At 37.6% G+C, this 14,026-nt stretch overlaps 1 protein-coding gene across 2 annotated transcripts in view; it reads left to right on the top strand.

Annotated features, from left to right (window-relative positions):
* Positions 1–14,026, top strand: part of Smr (nuclear receptor corepressor smrter) — a 530,430-nt gene that overhangs the window by 167,343 nt on the left and 349,061 nt on the right. The window lies entirely within an intron of this gene.

Genomic DNA, 14,026 nt, shown 5'->3' with positions numbered 1-14,026 from the left:
ATGGCGGCATTTGACCATTCACAAATTTTAAGTGAAAGAAAACAAAGACAAAGCAGGGTTGCAAAATATGTAATAGAAATAACAGAAAATATAGCAATGCTTATCTCATTAATATTTGTTAAATTGGATATGATAAGACATGCAAGGAGAAGGAAGTCGTTTTGCTTCTTTATAAGGCCTTCAAAAGACCACACCTGGCCTATCGTGCACAGATTTGGTCTCCCAGTTTCAAAGAGGGATAAAGAAGCTGTGGAAAGGGTGCGACGAAGAGTTATTAAGATTATATCAGGATTATGGGATTTTCATTATGAGGGAAGATTGCAAATATGTGGATTACAGACTTTGGTTAACAGGAGAAAGAGGGTTGATACGATAGAGGTCTATAAACTTCTGAATGGGTGTTACAGGTTATCATCTAATGAAATTTTTCATTAAAAAGAAGGTGGGGATGAGAACACAGGGGAATCCATGGAAGTTAAGTTTGTTCGCAGCCAAGAAAGGGATAAGAGCTAGGTTTTTCTTCTCATAGAGCAGTAAGTAAGTGAAATAGTTTGCTTTTAAAGGCAATGAGTACATCTTGTGTGAATGAGTTTAAGGGAAGGTATGACAGCTGGTTTGACTGATGTATATAGACTTTCTCGATGATTCTTTCTTTACTCCCTGGAGGTCTCAGATAATTATTTTAAAAGCCAGTGTAAGTTAAAAAAGTAAACTTCACTTCTTTTGAGTGCATAGTTTAAAATATTTACACATTTGCAATGCAAGACACTGGTGCAGTCATCTGTTGGATAAATAAACAAGACATATACTACATTGTGGTGTATTTAAATGAAAATGACTGCTTGAAATCTGAAACAACATAATAGCTGTTCGTGCTTTTCAAATAATTTTTATTAACCATTTGAAAGAAGAAAAAAAAAGTACTCTTTTCGTGATGGTTCATCCGTTCAGTATAACAACAGAAAGTTTTTTGTCTAAACACAAAGATGGTTTTGGTTTATTCAGGAAAGTTAAGTTAGCAATGATTCCATGCGCAGGCTATGTAGATGAAATGAATGTGAGTTTTTAGTTGTACAGAGTGTGTTTGATGATAGAAACGACTTGTATACGAGGGACGGCCTGCACTTGAAGAATTCATTTGCCATCAGGATCCTGGAAACATTACTTGTTGATATGAGACCTAATGCAGAGTCTGGGAAACTAGATCATCAAAGGAAGAAATGGAAAAATGTGTGAGAAAGTTCAGCGATGGTATGCAAACGTGATAAAGATATAAATGGCTTTGAACATGATTATGTGTCTGGCAAAGGGGTGGAAATATATGCTTTGGGTTCGGACCTTTTCAGTATGTCTGAAAAGGGAGGGAAAAGAGAAAGTTCTTGGGTGTGAATCTGCCAGATTTAAGGTGACCAGTGGTGTACCTCACGGTTCAATCTGTGGCCCATTGTTGTTCAATTTATACATTAGTGACATTAGGAAGGTCTAACCGCAGATGTGCAGTTGTTTGCCAATGATGTGAACATAGGCAGGGCAATCAAGGATACTACTAACATCGAACACTTACAAAATGATTTGAATAGGCTGGAAATTTGGGCAAACGAAATTGGCTATCAGTTTAATGATAGTAAGCGTAAAGTTAATAGTTAGTAAGCATAAAGTTAAGTAAGCACTTGGGTGTGATGAGATTTCCATTGGTATATTGTATTAGCAAGGTTACTCTACAAGAAAATGATGTGGTTAGGGATCTTGGGGTAATGGTGGATAGGAATTTCAAGTTCGAAGGTTACATAGCAAAAATTGCAAATACAATTCCGAGGATAATTGTGATGTTGAAGCAAACTTTGACAATGATAATCCATTTCGCCTCTTTATAAGGCCTTGAGAAGACTTCACCTGGCTTATTGTGGACAGACCCATTACTTCTAGCCTACACATGGATTCATTTGCCATTATTGCCTCCTCCTTAACTCACCACTGTTATATTTGGGTAGCAAACCTGTAAGTGTTTTACTCTCTTATATTTCTTTCTCGCTTCTTCCAACAGACCTTTCATATCCTTTCTCTCTCTCTCTCATACTATATTTGCCATTGGTAATTAGTTTATGGAATTAACAACGCATATAAAGTATATTAATTAAAGGTAAATTTAATGAATAACTTCTATATTTCGGCAACGTCACATTGCCATCTTCAGGAACATAAAGATATGGTATGTGCACGCAGGCACTAACAAAAGCATATGAGGAAGAACGCAAGAAACTAATATTGTTCCTAAAGTCCAAATGGTGCCCTCTGGCAGGCTAATTTGGTTGTCTTGGCAGTTGGGCTGAAGTTCTCATAATGTAAGTCTCCCAAATTTGGGGTAGTTTCATGCACCCAAATTTGTTGAGGTTAGGAACGTTTTTTAGAGCTGCTGATGATTCCTTGAATAATCTTTCGTATTTAAAGTTACTGCGGTGTATTATTTTTGTTTTCTTCCAACGAATTCTATGGTGGGTATCTAAGGCATGGTCTGCCAGCCCAGAGCAGCTGTACTGGTGAAAACGGATGTAGTCTTTGTGTTCTGAAATCCTGATATTTGCTGTTCTGCCTGTTTGACCAAAGTAGGACAATTTGCAGCTGCAAGGGACCTAGTATACACCAGGTAGGTCTAGGGGAAGTAGTTGGTCTTTGGTAGAGCGGATAAGGGATGCCAACTTTTTATATGGTCTGTAACAAAGAAGTAAGGTCATATTTTTTGAGGATATTGGTTATTTTCTCAGGGGTGCCCTGGATGTAGGGGATGGTGATAAATTTGGTGTAATCTTTATTGTGGAGGGGAGGGGGTTGTGGTTTACTGGTTTTAGTATTTTTTGGATTTTTTTGGAGTTATAGCCATTGGCTAAGAAAGTGTTGAGGATGTGGTTTAGTTCAGTAGTTAGGGCCTTGTCATCTGAGCAGATTAATTTTGCCCTGTTATATAGTGTTTTTATAACCCCATATTGTTGTGTGTGCGTGGGGGGGGGATTTCTGGTGAATGTATCTGCCAGTATGGGTGGGTTTTCTGTAAACAGAGAAAACCAAAGATCCATCAAGCTGGCGAGTGATTAAAGTGCCTAGGAAGGGGAGGGTGTTGTTTTCCCTCTTTTTCTAAGGTGAATGGACTCTGGGGTGTTGGTCTGAGCCATGTGGCCAAATTGCGAACACATCATCCACGTAACGAAGCCAAATAGTGGGTTTTTGTGGGGCGGAGTTTAAGGCTTTCTCTTCAAAGGTCTCCATAAAGAAATTGGCCAAGGGTGGGGAAAGTGGTGAACCCATGGCTGTCCCCTCTATCTGTTTGTAAAACTTTCCTTGCCAAACGAAATAGCCTGAGTTCATTGTGAACTGAAATAGGGCTGAGATATTGGGAGGAAACTTGGCTTGGATGAGCTCTAGGGTTTCTTTGAGTGGGACATTAGTGAATAGGGAGGAGACGTCAAAACTGACCATTATGTCAGTGTGTTGGAGTGAGAGGTTTTCTATTCTGGCTTTAAAGTGGGCTGAGTTTTTTTATGTGTGATGGTGTGTTGCCAGTATAGTGTGTGAGCGTTTTGGCTAAATGTTTGGCTAATTTATATGTGGGGGAATCAGTGCCATCCACTATGGTCCCCCCATTGATTCCCCCACATATAAATTAGCCAAACATTTAGTCAAAACGCTCACACACTATACTGGCACCACACCATCACACCTCTGGCAATCTTTCCTTCACTGTTTACCGGAAACCGACACATACGGGAAAATATATACACATAAACTCCTACCACCACCACCCAACCCAAAAACTAGGTGTCATCAGCACTCTAAAAAACAGGGCTAGCTCAGACGATCTGTTCCAGTGAACAGGCACTGAAAGACAAATTTAAAATTATCAGCAATACTTTCCAAAAAAAAAAAAAAATGGATACAGCCAAAACACTTTTAACAAAATTCTCTACAAAACCTCAATAGAAAACAAAGACAAACCAGACTACAGTAAAACTATAACCATTCTCTACATTAAAGGAACATCAGACAAAATAAACAGAGTACTATGAAAATACAATCTCAAAGCCACTTTTAAAACCTCCTGCAAAATTAAAAAACTTACTCAACTCATCCAAAGACCCACTCCCTCCACTAGCCCACCCTGGAGTATGCTTTTTTTTTTTTTTTTTTTTTTTTTTTTTTTTTTTTTTTTTTTTTTTTATATTATATATATATGTTGGGCCCATATACAGGAGGGTGGCTGGTCAACCTATACTACATTAGTACCGTATATGGGTGATTGGTTGTGAAAGGAGAAACTTGTTTACATTTGATTTGAACGCCTGTATATTATATTCCTTGGGAAATACGTCAGGGGGAAGACTGTTCCACAGTAGTAGCAGGGGTGAATGAGGAGGAGAAGAAACTTGTTCTGTGGGTTTCGAGGTGTACTGTAAAAGGATGTTGGGCGGCAGCTGTATGTGTTCCAATGGGCTTGGTACAGGGTGGGGAAATTATTGATGCTGTTTCAGATGAACCTTTCCCGTGAAAGTATTTATAGAATATACAGATTGCAGAGACTAAGCATCTATGTGAAAGTGGGGGGAGCAAGTTGGTGAGGGATTGGTCATTTATTAGTCTAATTGCTCTCCTCTGTATTGAGTCAAGCATTTGGAGGGAGATTTTTGGAGCCCCACTCCAGATGTGAGAGTAGTATTCGAGAGCTGGGCAGATTTCTGACTTGTATAGTGTTAACAGCTGTTTAGAGATGAAGTAGCGTCTTGAGTGAAAGAGAAAACCTAGTTTTTGGGAAGCCGAGGATGCAATGGTTGTGATGTGTTTATGCCAGGAGAGGCTTGATGTCAAGGTAATTCTGAGAAGAGAAATTTCATCTTATCTGTGAATTTGAGTGTTATCGAAAACAATGCTGGGGGAAAATGGTTCTTTTTTGTGAGAAATAAGACAGAACTGGGTTTTACTAGTGTTGAAGTTGAAAAGGTTGTCTGAGCCCCATCGGAGGATAGCTTGGAGGTCGTAATTAAGGGCAGTGGTTGTTGATGTTTTGTGGGTTGAAGTGAGTTGTGTAGGGTAGGGTTTGTCAAATGAATGGGAGGAATGTAGTGTGCTGTCATCTGCAAAACTGTGTATTGGGTTAGAGGTCAACTGAAGTAGGCCATTGATATATAGAAGGAAGAGGGTCAGTGAGGGAACTGAGCCTTGAGGGACCCCGGCATTAGTTGGATGGTGAGAGGATAGGGAGCCGTCTACCATCACGCATAGTATGCGTCCAGACAGGAAGCTGGCAATCCATCTGCATAAGTCCTGAGGTAGTCCAAATGATAGGAGCTTGCTTAGTAAGCCTTTGTGCCAGACTCGGTCAACGGCTTTGGAGATATCAAGTGCAACTACTTGGGATTTACCGAATTTCTCCATAGTGTTTGTTCAGTGATGGGTGATGCATGAGGGTAGATCTCATGTTGAATCGGCTTTGGCGTAATCCGTACTGGTGGTCGCTTAATAGCCGGGTACCTTCAAGGTAGATTAGGATTTGAGAGTTGATGATTTTCTCCATTACTTTAGATAGGACTGAAGTGAGTGAGATAGGGTGGTAGTTAGATGGCAGTGATTTGAGTATTTATTGTACTTGCAGCATACCATATATAGGAGAAACAGGACACAATTCCTATCAGACAAAAAAAAGAACATAAACGACAAATTGAATATAATAATTATGGTGAAGCTGGCCTTTCGGATCATGCCTTGTGAATAACTTATACAGAATTGTCTGGAAAAGCACTAGGCTGTCTACATTGCACTAAAACATGGTATGAACGGAAATTTAAGGAAGCCTGTGAGATCATTATCAACCACCCCAATCTGAACAATAATGATGGTCTGAAAGTCATCCCAAACATATTCGACCGATGGAACCTTCCTCACTAAGAACAACTATAAACAGGACTGTAGAAAATCCAGTATCTTAAATTACAATTGTAATACTAAAAATAAGACATCATTGCTTCTGAAAGAAAACCATCTGTAAGAAAGAATGTTTAATCCTGTCATCATAAATAGAATTTAGCTTGATGTAATTTATATATATATATATATATATTTTTTATTTTTATTTTTATTTTATTTTTTTATTTTTTCACTAGAGGTCAACAGTTAATAATATAACTCAGCTTGTCTTGTATATTTATGTATGCTCCAGATGATGATCTCGATATGAAGATCGAAACGTCGGGATAATAAAAAAAGTTTTTTTAACACGGTTGTAAATTCCATAAAAATTTTTAAATGAGAGCTTAAAGTAGGAACTTAAAAAATCTTTGAATTAGTTTGTCTGAAAATTGCAAATTAGAAATCAATAAAAGTACACACCTTGAGCACAAAAGATGGAAAATTAGAAAATTTTCCATCTTTTTCATCAATTTCTAATTTTTCCATTAGCAAAGATTAGAAATTGAACAATGTGGAAATAAGTTTTAATTAATTGTAAAATACTCGAAAACTGAAAATTCTGTGAATCTGCTGAATAAAAATGATCACCGTAATTATTACAATCCAGGGAAATCAAAAATTAATCTGAAAAACAGAAAAGATTCTTCTGTATAAGAATATGGTAACCAATAAAAAGTTGTAGTTGAAACTTTTTATGTTTACTATTATCATAATGTCTGATTCCCTTTACAGTGCTCTTTGCTCTATTTCTAAGCTGTTGCAGTAATCTTGAGAACATGTGTGATATTTATGTTGTACTGAAAATCTACAAAGAACAAAAAATCATGATCACCTTGCACTTAGATTTATTCAGGGGTTTAGCATTATCTGCATAAAGTATAAAGAAGTATAGAACCGGGATTAAGATCTCCAGTTTTGATACCAGACTTGTTGATACTTTCCTTCGTAATGAGATCCATATAGAGGATGAATAAGAGTGGAGTTTCTGTGCATCCTGTCTTACACCTGATTTTTACATCAAACCATTTTTTTTCTATTACTTGCAATTCTTCCTGACTTACAACTTACTTTATACACTGTGTGTTACTCTGTATAATGTGCCATTTTTATACTATATAATTGTAGCAATTTGAAAAGTTTTTCACATCTTAGTGTATGCTTTTTACATATCTACAATCATCATCATCACACGCTCCACAGTCAGTGGATTCGTCACGGACGGTTGATTGAATCGACAGTATGTTTATCATACCGAACCTTAAAATCCTTAATGCTCTGTACGTTACATCTATGTTCTGATAATGTGCTCCATTCACTCACAATTCGTCACATCTTTCTTCTTCTTTGCATGCTTACAGAGATGGACTCTCGTTCTTCTCTTCTCGCCTTCTGCTCTTTTTCTTAATCTCCTATGCATTAACCCAATAAACTAACTTGCACATATCTATCATATCACCTCTTTTCTTCCCTTCCGCTAAACTATGTAATTTACATTCCTTTAACCTCTCTCCATAACCAGCATTTCAGAGTCATGATATTGTATTAGTCACTCGTCTCTGCACCTTCTTCAATCTTTCCATATCACAATGAAAATAATCACTAAATCTAAGCCCAGTAGTCCAAGTGTGATCTCACCAGTGCTTTATACATAGGTACAACCACACGTCCTTATCCCTGCATGTCAGTGAACTTATTATAGCAGCAGTGTGGTTTATGCAGTATGCCCTTCTAAACTTCACTCATCTGTCACTCTCAGATCTCAAATTTCATCCACAGTATAGTTCCATCAGTATTGTGCACAGCCATATACGAGGGTGGTCTGAAAAGTTCTTGGCCTGACAATGAAAAAACGAATTTATAATTTCAAAAAAAAATATTTTTATTTTTCAACATAATCTCCATTAAGACTAATACATTTATTCCAGCGAGCTCCATCACCATTATCCTGTGCCTGTAGTGTTTCTCAGTAAGATCTGCAAAATACCTCTCTACAGCTGCAATCACCTCTTGATTCGAAGAAAAACGCTGAACAGCGAGGGAGAATTTTAGTTTTGGGAATAGATAGAAGTCAGAGGGAGCCAAATCTGGGAAATAGGGTGGATGTTCCGTAGTGCAGATCCCTTAATTTTCCCATTGCCAAAACACCTTTGTGGGCAGGTGCATTGTCCTGATGAAAGATGTTTTTCTTCTGCAAACCTGGTCTTTTCTCACGAATTTTTTCTTTTAGTCTGGTTTAAGATTGGAATAATATTCCTCGGTTATTGTTTTACCCTTTTCAAGATAATTAATAAACAAAATGCCTTTAGCATCCCAAAACACCGATGCCATGACCTTTCCTGCTGATGGAACCGACTTTGTCTTCTTCGACGCTGAACAACCAACTTCTGTCCACTGTTTTGATTGCTGTTTGGATTCTGGTATGTAATGGTGAATCCAAGTCTCATCCATAGTAATAAATCGACACACGAATTCGGTTTTATTCTTGTTAAAATGCTCCAAGCACTGTTCAGAGATTTTTAATGTGAGTCCATTTTGATCTGGTGTGAGCAAGTATGGTACTCATCTTGTGCAAAGTTTTTTTTATTTTCAATTCTTCATGCAAAATATATCCTACATATTCTTTTGAAATGCCTATAGGGCTTCTATATGGCTTCTGTCCACTGTTTTGACTACTATTTTGGTTCTGGTGTGCAATGGTGAATCCAAGTCTCATCCCTAGTAATAAATCGATGCACAAAATCAGTTTTATTCTTGTTAAAATGCTCCAAGCACTGTTCAGAGATTTTCATGCGAGTGCATTTTTGATCTGCTGTGAGCAAGCGTGGCACCCATCTTGCACAAAGCTTTTTCATTTCCAATTTTGCCTTCAAAATATATCCTACACATTCTTTTGAAATGCCTTTAGTCTCAGCAATTTCACGCACTTTGACTCTCCGGGCATCCAATGATTTCTGGTGTTGTTACACTTTTTGTACGTCCTTCACGTGGATCATCTTCAAGGCTGTTTACAACCACTTTTAAACTCGGCAGCCTATTTCTTAATTGTTGGATTATTAAATTGGAGAATAGTACCCATAAACTTTTATTAACTTCGAATGAATTTCTTTTGGCGTTAAACCTTCTTTTAAAAGAATTTTATAACCACACGATACTCAATTTTATGTACCCTCATATATCTATACTACTCCAAAATGCAACTCCTTGCAATTACCCCCCCCCCCCCCCCATTTATTCATTTATCCAAGCCAAAAGTCTATTCAGATCTTCCCAAAGAGAATTAAAATTAACATTAGTGGTGCTCTTATAATTCTCTTCAACTTAGCATCATTAGCAAAAATACAAACATCCCCAGGCAGTCCACATAAAACATCATCAACACAGAAGCCAAACAGCAGGGTCCCAAGAACAGAACCTTGAGTTACATCAACGGTTACTCTTTTTTTTTGAGACAGCTCCATCATACACAAATTGCTGGTACTGTTCAGAGAGCAATCTCCAATTCATCTATTCAATATGCTATCCATTCCCATTTTCTGTAGCTTGTACACCAACTTCTCATGATATAATCTATTAAATGCTTTTGCAAAGTCCAAGAATATCACTGTATATGAATCTCCCTTATGTAACACACTCATTACTCTATCATAAAATGCAAGTAAATTGCCAGAACAAAACTTACTCTTTACAAATCAATGCTGACTATCATGAAGAATCCTATGCCCATCAATCCAATCCTGTATTCTACTCCTAACCAACCTCTCTAATACCTTGACTACAACTGTAAATATACAGACCGGTCTGTAATTAGGAACTTTTGTCTGAGAACCATGCTTGTGGAGTGGTACAGTAGTACTACTCCTCAAAAGGCAAAATAGTGTTTTACCTTTTATGCATTAACTTAGGAACCTAACCCACAACAAGATTCATCCTCATACAACCAAGTTTCACTTACACCAATTATCTTTGGGCATACTGACTCAGTCAATGCAACAAATCCAGTTCCTCACATATTCCTTACATTTATATATTAAAACATAACAATACTCTTGTCTTTGAGGCTATCCCACCAAAACCATCACTCTCTACTGTAGCCACTATACCACACCTTTTTCTCTTCATTCTGACCACACTTTTAAATCTGAAACCCATATGAAAGGTCCCAAGACCTGTAGCAGATCAGTGCTATGTGTGGGCAAGAGGATAAGAAGAAATGAGGAATCTGTTTACTTTTTTTTGAAAACTGAAGGTTGTATTTTTTTGGGAATGACAGTTTGGAGAAGCTGTTGCAAAGAACAGAAGTAGATAGAATGAAAGAGTTGGTTTGGTTAGCTTCAAGATGACTCTTGTTTAGCAGTAGCTCTTGTTCTAATGATTTGGGTGGAATAATAGTGGCCAATTCAGCTTATCATTGTTCATGAAAGTATCTGTAGAAGAGACATTATTATGTGACATCTCCAGAAAGTCCAAAGACTCATTGAGGGAGGGCACCTACTCTACAACTCTGTCTCTACCACTCAATTCAAACTGTAATAACTAACCACAACTACACCAAGGCTATCTACCACTCACCACCACCATTAGTATTTCCACAGACAATCACAAACATCCATGCTCACGGAGGGATTCGAACCCGCAGACTTTTGGCTGGAGTCTTCTCAAACAGGAGACATAAGGTAGAAACAATGTCTGTGAGAAAGAGAGGTATCATTAATTAATTGAATTGCCAAATTGCCCACTTCTGGATAGAATTGAGCATTCTTTGAGAGGAATCTTGATGCACCACTCGAAATATGGGAGCAATATTTCATAGTTGGGCAGATTTGGGATTTGTATAGAGTTACCAGCTGTGAAGGTTTTTGGTGGCTGCAGAAGCTATGGCTGAAATGTGCTTGTGCCTGGAAAGTTTTGAGGTTTAGGTCAATCCAGGAAGGGAAATCTGATCATGTTTTGATATCTTGGTATTACTGAAAGCATGAAAGAGAGAGGGATACTAGCTCTTTCTGTTGAGAGATCAGGCAGGACTGAGTTTTGGTGGCATTGGAGTCTACAAGGTTGCCCTTATCCCATTGAGATATAGCTAGGAGATCAGAGTTCAGGACATTGGTCATGGTAGATCTTGAGGATTCTAATACTTAAGCACTACAAGGCTTCTCAAATAAAAAGGAGGAATGAAGTGTACTATCATTGACAAAACTATGGATAGGATTTCAAGACTGTGAAAGCAAGTCATTTATGTACAAGAGGAAAAGAGTGGGTGAAAGAATGGAACCTTGGAGAATCCTGCATTGGTGGAAAAATATGAAAAGAGGAAACCATTAATCATTATCATCTTGTAGGATAAATGCCTCTCCTTTTGTACCTGCATGTGGATGAACCTAGCTGTCTAGAACCTTGTCTCTGTTATAAATTGTGGCATTCATGATTTTGCTAGTCCATCCAACAAAATGCCTTCCCAAACTCTCACACTTCGTCACTCATGAATGTCCCATTCACATATATGATAATGGTCTCTGGTTCTCTCCAGATCAGAGCACACCTGGAATTGCTTTGTAGAGCAAATCAGGAACTATACCAACCCCTATTGGTCTTGGGCCCAGTTTATGCGTAGCCTGACCCTTTTCAAATGTTCTGTCCTGTGGCATGGGGATAGGGGCACACAGACTACTACCTAGGCATACAGTCTACCTTTTTTGAAATCTTCTGTGCACAGTGGAAACAGATATCAATGTTCCTGCTGACAGGTCGTCAACCACTGTGGTTGTAGCTGGTGGCCTTCCTTCAGTTTCTCTGGGATGCTGTTTGTAACTGGTTGAATGGTTCCACAGTCTGTGAGCCACAGAATGACTTGTATGCAACCATCTGGCTACCTCTTCCTGACTTTAGATGGCCTCTAGTCTTACAATGGCCTGTCACCTGAATTTATCAATTAAATGATGTTTTGCACTACAAATTTTGCTATCAGGAAATGTCTTGTTCTCACTCAAGACACAAAATAGCATACCACTCCAAAAAGCTGCTTTTTGTCTTGGCTTATTTGCATATACTGCTGATAATACCATTTATTTGTATACAGTAACCAGACTCGCCACTTTTTACATAATGGACCTGACTTTGTTTTTTTTTTCTCACAAGATATTGTGATTTTACAAGACAATGTTCAAACTAGTTTTAAGTTTGGAGAGTTGGATTAGAAATATTAGAGACCACAGATATGAGATTCTTGTTAAGAAGGAACTTGACATTGTTTACATTCAAGAATGTTTAAGCAGGATTAATCTAAGTGAAGTAGTATGGTCATTTAAACAGAAATGGGAGAGGAATGCTTAGCAAAATAGGTGTTTGATGGCAAAATGGTAGGAAGAAGACTCAGAGGAAGACCATGGTATAGGTGGATTAATTCAGTCAGAAGTGCTTTAAAAGAATGAAATGATAGATAGCACAATATTGGGATGCTGACAAGTAATTAACTAATTTTGGAGGAAAATTGCTGATAGGAAATTAATAATAATGTAAACTTAATCATGTAATGCTGTTATAGTAGCTTGAACACCTCTTAAGGGTACGTATCAAGAAATTGATGATAATTTACGGAAACCAATATTAAACCATCAGAGGGGATATTCTCACTTTTCCTTGTAATAGATAATAATATGATTCTATTTCTTAACCCATGAATACCCTGCTGTCTAATGTCATGACTCCACTGTAGATATAGATGTAATTATGTTATTTGAACTGCTGAGAAAGTTTTCTCTAGATCTTTGTTTAATACTTCTGACAATCCAAGTTACTTCATTTTCTAGGGTGACAGTATAATTTTTTCTATCCTGAGACTTTAGAATAAGAAAAAAAAAATTCAACTGGGTTGGTTACCAGCCATATGCAGCCTAGTTTGATTGACCTTATACCCGACCAAGCTTGTACTTAGTTGCACAGGTTCCGAGTCACTTGGAGAATAGAGTGGTTTTAGTGAGGAGAGGCTAGGTGATCCTGCTTGAGAGGATCATATGTTGCACATCTATCCCTTGAACCTCCTTCTAACATATCAAATCCCCATTATATTTGTCAGCAAAATACTGTCTAAATGAAAAACAACATTCCTAAATGTACTCATAAATGACAAGTAAGTGTGATGATGTTAATTCACTTTTTTTTTAATTCACTTTTTAACAGTGCAGTGTATTATGTTTCGATGATGAATGCAACTTTCATGAACCATTTCTATCAGAAGTGTGAGGACTACCCACACTGTATCATATTGATCACAGTTGATATTTCCATTGTTTTCACAGAAATTATCACATCATTGCAAAGTTCTGATTCAAAGAATTGGATTGATAAATCAAATTTTTGCAAAAATCTGATGAATATATCAAAGGTCATGTATTTTTATTAAACACTAATTTGGTTTTGGCTTAATATATTCTTGACATAATTCTGTTTTGAATATAAGAGATCCATGTAGAAAGTATTTTTAACTTGGGTATAATTATGTTAAAGATACCAAGCAATTTTAAACCTGGTTTTACTCCATTTTTTTTCCCAAGTAAGCAAACAGACAGAATGTCAAGTTTGCGCCTGCAATTGATGCAAGACTAGCTGATCCTACAGGTAGTGCAAGACCAAGGCAACTCGTGGTAAAGGTGGAGCGAGCTCTGATCACTAATCTTAATATTTACCCTTAATGCCAAAACACATCTCCAAGAAGGGGATGTATGATGTTTTGTATTAAAGGCAAGGGGCCACTACCCAGACCGGTTTCGACCTTTATTGAGGTCTCATCGGTGGGAGCCAGGCTAGATATACCAAGATTTAGTAATGGTCGAAACCGGCCTGGGTAGTGGCCCCTCCTTTAATACAAAACATCATACATCCCCTTCTTGGAGATGTGTTTTGGCATTAAGGGTAAATATTAAGATTAGTGATCAGAGCTCGCTCCACCTTTACCACGAGTTGCCTTGGTCTTGCACTACCTGTAGGATCAGCTAGTCTTGCATCAATTGCAGTGCAAACTTGACATTCTGTCTGTTTGCTTACTTGGAAAAAAATGGAGTAAAACCAGGTTTAAAATTGC

This window comes from Typopeltis vanoorti, chromosome 1, assembly GCF_054136105.1.
Source record: "Typopeltis vanoorti isolate ZY-2024b chromosome 1, IOZ_Tvanoo_1.0, whole genome shotgun sequence".
Taxonomy (NCBI): domain Eukaryota; kingdom Metazoa; phylum Arthropoda; class Arachnida; order Uropygi; family Thelyphonidae; genus Typopeltis; species Typopeltis vanoorti.
This window is presented reverse-complemented; position numbering and strand designations above follow the sequence as displayed.